The sequence below is a fragment of the Acanthochromis polyacanthus genome, chromosome 2, assembly GCF_021347895.1.
Source record: "Acanthochromis polyacanthus isolate Apoly-LR-REF ecotype Palm Island chromosome 2, KAUST_Apoly_ChrSc, whole genome shotgun sequence".
In the NCBI taxonomy this organism is placed as follows: domain Eukaryota; kingdom Metazoa; phylum Chordata; class Actinopteri; family Pomacentridae; genus Acanthochromis; species Acanthochromis polyacanthus.
Genome location: NC_067114.1, coordinates 44,649,390 through 44,653,830, shown reverse-complemented (window position 1 = coordinate 44,653,830; position 4,441 = coordinate 44,649,390). Strand labels below are relative to the sequence as shown.

The 4,441-nt window shown below is 36.2% G+C and overlaps 1 long non-coding RNA gene across 1 annotated transcript; it reads right to left on the bottom strand.

The window, feature by feature from the left end:
• Positions 1–351: 351 nt before the first annotated feature.
• Positions 352–3,994, bottom strand: LOC127531067 (uncharacterized). Its single transcript, XR_007937934.1, has 2 exons — positions 1,817–3,994; positions 352–619 (listed from the first exon to the last, which is right to left on the bottom strand). It is a non-coding gene; the product is annotated as an uncharacterized LOC127531067 (long non-coding RNA).
• Between the last annotated feature and the right edge of the window lie 447 nt (positions 3,995–4,441).

Below are 4,441 nucleotides of genomic sequence, written 5' to 3'. Positions count from 1 at the left end.
TGCATATAAATTTTTAAGTCATGTTTTCACTAATATTTAATCCTTATTTTCTTCTGAATTAAAAAAAATGTAGATTTTTTTGTGATGTACCACGATGTGGCTTTTTTTAAATCACTTATTATATTTGCTTGAACATATTTTACAAGACGTGAAAACTTCTGAGCTGCTTTATTAAGGTCCTCTCATCACATATGTGATATTATAATCTACCAAGAGTGTGAAGTGTTGATTTGTGCATCACAAATGATCAAATTGAGGCCACAAATTCTTCAGCTGAGAGCACAAATGGCTAAATTGTGTGTAAAAGTGATTAATTCAAGAGCAGAAATGATTAAATCAGGCTCAATGATACACTGTATATATGTTTTTTTTAATTTATTCATGACTTCTCCTAATGTTCTCCTCTCACTGGAGTTCCTGTAACAGTCTTACTCGTATTGTGAGTATGTTTGGATGTTTTTCCAGCTGTTCTGGGCTGCATTAGTGACCCAGAGACAGCAGGTGATGACTGAGGTTAAAGAAGAGTTGGACAGGCAGGTAATCAGAGTCGAGGGAGGAACCGAACCAGAAGCTGCAGATCTGGAGCTCCGTCTGGGTTCTGGGAAGATGTTGGTCCACACTGCAAAAAAAGAAAAGTTGGGTCAACTCAAAATTTCAAGGCAACAAACTTCGATAAAATTTTAAGTTGGACAATTAAACTAAATATTTTAAGTTTTGCTTCTGAGTTTGCTCAACTCTGAATTTTGATTTTTATCAACTCAACAGTAAGTTCTGCTAACTTATAATTTTACACTGTAATAACTTTTAATCCTTACTTCAGCTAACTTTCCCCTAAGTTGGACTCACTTATAATTTCACACTAATAACTTTTTATTGTGATTTGTGCTTACTCTCTGTACTCACTTATTACTCACTCTAAATTCTAACTTAATATTTTACATTGTAATAACACTTCATCCTTACTTCTACTAACTGTCCTGTAAATTGTACAGTTTTACATTGTAATGACTCTACTGCAAGTTCTTACACAGAATGCACTTTAATTGGGTTAAGTCAGTATATAAAGAATAATTCAAGAGGAATTTAAACTTGTACACTGCTTTAAATAAGTTTAGTTTATAATGTAGTTCAAATTTGTAATTTCGAACCAATATTGCATAATAAAATGTATAAATAATTACAGATGCAACATATGCATTCAGAACGTTTGTTTTATTTAAACTACCAGCATCAAATCTCTTCCAACAGGGCCAAGTACATGCAAACTAATGAGACCCAGTTTCCCCAGTAGTAGCTGTTTACTTGTGCTACACTGTCTACTTTTAAACTTTGAGATTGAATAAAATATCAAACACGAGTCATGTATACAAGATACAGAATCAGTATGATACACAACTATGAATCTAATAAATCTGTTAACAAGGTCACTGAGCACCATATTGTTACTGGTCTCAAAATATCAAGCATAAGTCATTTATACAAGACCATACAGAACCCGTATGATACACAAGTATGGATCTAAAGCACAAAACATGGTGTTGGCTGGACAGAAGGGAACTTTTAGAGGTCAACAACTCCAGATCCAGAATTTGTGAATTCACTGAAGGAGTTTGTTTTTGAGAGATCTGACCCTTGCAGAGAGGTCTGTACCAAGTTCCATGAAAACCTTCTGAACAGTTTCAAGTGTGTGCCTGAGATCCTTTGGGTACTTGAGGTTTAAAGCATAGATCAGTCCAAAGAGGTAAGCAAAAGCAGTTGGCAGGTCAGGGAGATCTTGAAGGACAATCTCTTCCTCCACAACAACAGCAACACTCACGACACTTTGAGGAGCCCTGCTGTCATCATCCTCCAGCACAGTGAGGATACCCACAGTGAGGCCCTTCGTCTGCTCCACTTCTGGGTCAGTGTCCTGATGTTAACAGACAGGAAAAGACCAACACATGGATTGCAAGACATTAGTCATCAAAATACTGTGAATCAGAATAAGCTCCAACTCGCCACATTATTAAATAACCATTTTTTTTCCAAATACAATTAATTATGAGCTTGACATTTTAACTATTTCCACCCCATACCTCACAATCAAAAATTTAACTCAGTCTGACGTAACGTTAAACTTTAAGAAGTAGGGATGTGCATTTCAAGCAAAAATACTCTTCGATAATCACAGGGCCCCCACCCTTCTGCCGTCTGTCTGCGAACGCACCCCACATACACACGTGCGGACACACACACACACACACACCCACACACACACACACCCACACACACACACACACACACACACACACACAGTCGATGGTCTGACCGTCACACCCCCATAAACATAGCTGAGGGAAAGCATTGCTGAAGTGAATATTTTTTAACATGCCCACCTATGTCTGCCTATGTCTAACTTACTGCACAGTGGATTGAGCTGCAGCATGTGCCGAGCTCGGTTCTCTCTGTCCCCACTAACGTAACAGCCTGCTCACCTGCTGCTGTCTGGGAGCAGAGACCGAGCATGACTGTTATTACCCTGTCTAATAACATCTTCAACATTTATGAAAGATGAGATAAAGTTTCGGCTGACGTTGAGACCATAATTTTGAGTTGAGCATGAATTAACACAATACCAACCAGTCAGAAGATAACATGCTGTCATATTTGAATAGGATTTGCCCAAACAAGCTAATGTTACTGGCTTAACCGCTGTTCCCTTGCTAGCATCAGTTAGCAGCTAACTGCTAAGGACTGAAAAGCCTTGTGTTTAAATGTTGAAAATGTGTAGGTCACTTTCTCCATTATGACACAACTCAAAATAAAATTCCCGTATGATTTCACGTTAAAATATATTAAATTAAATGTTGTTTAAAACTTACCTGTGCAGACTTCAGCCTGAGACAGCAGCACTCCAGCTCCTTGCAGCAGCACACAGCCAGAAGACTTGAAGTGAAAAATGTCAACTTGGAAAGTTGGCTTTCCCGCATTTCACAACAAAGAAAAATGAGTTGGCAGAACTGTTGTCCCTTGTATTGAACCACAACGTAAAGATTTAAGTGTTAACAACTCACCAAATTATTTTGGAACATGCAACTGTCGTGCTTTGTTGTGCTAACTTAGATTATTATCTTAAATATCACTAATTTATATTTTTAAGTTTTACCAACATAAATTACTGTTTTAGGCCAAAAAATACAAGTTAGCTTTTTTGCAGTGCAGAGGGTGGAAGACGAAGGTCCAGTGATCTGGAGGAAGCTGTAGGCAGAAGGAAACAGGCGTTAATCAGAAAAGAAGACTTAAAGAGTCAGCGGAGTGGAAGCTGAGGCTCTGAAGAAGGCTTGATTACAGGAAGTGGCTGCAGCTGGTGAAGCTCTGCTCCGACTCCTCAACACTCCTGCAATTAGAGGCTCGCACCAACAGAGACAGACAGAAGCCAGGAAACACGGCAGAGGAGCTGCAGTAATCACCGTGACATTGGATGAAAGCAGCAGCAGTATCTATTATAACAGCAGGAGGTGCTGGAAGGAGGAGGCACATCCAGCGGCTGCATCTAAACACTGCTGCTGCTGTTTACGGAGCATGTGGAAGGATTGACCCAAGAGCTGCTGAGTGGCTGCAGGACGATCATTCTGGTTCCTGCATGGAGAAATGTGACAATCTGACATCAAGAGTGCAAAGAAAAATATGTAAAACTAAACTGTGGGACACGGTGGTGTTAAAAAACATGGAAATATTGGGATAAATATGTAAAATAATAATATTTTTAGCTGATTTAAACAGCAAAACTGTTATTTTATGGTCACACATTGTAATTATTGGTCAGTTTCTTATAATGTTTTAATTTTTGTGTTTGTTTTGTTTTGACCAAATTTAATAATTACCAAAATAGGGAATATTTTTGAAATGACAGTGCCAAACAAATCTTTGGTGGTTGGTCTACAAATTCTTTCCTTCATGAGTAACAGTCAACATCTGTAAAAATGAAAATATTTTAAGTTGATTCAAGAGATAATGTGTAATTTTATGGTCAAATATTGTAAAACAATCAGAGCTTTTTTGTGATTTTACAACTAATTAGCTGTGGATTAAAATTATAAATGTATGTGCAGAGAGAATTAATTTAAATTTTGAAATTGAATTTTTCTTAAATTAAAATAAAATATTTCTATTATTACAGATATTGGCTATTATTTGAAAGAAAAAATACTCATAAATCAATGAATATTTGTATTTTTTTTTAAAAACTATTGTTTATTTTTAGAATTTTATTTACAGTGTGTAACCAGAAAATTCTAAAAATAAACTATAGTTTTTCAAAAATACAAATATTTGGTGGTTGATTTGCAATTGTTTTCAAATAATAGCCAATATCTGTAAAAAATTAAAATATTTTACTTTAATTCAAGAAAAATGTATAATTTTATTGTCAAATGTTGGAAAACATTTTCTTTAAATATTC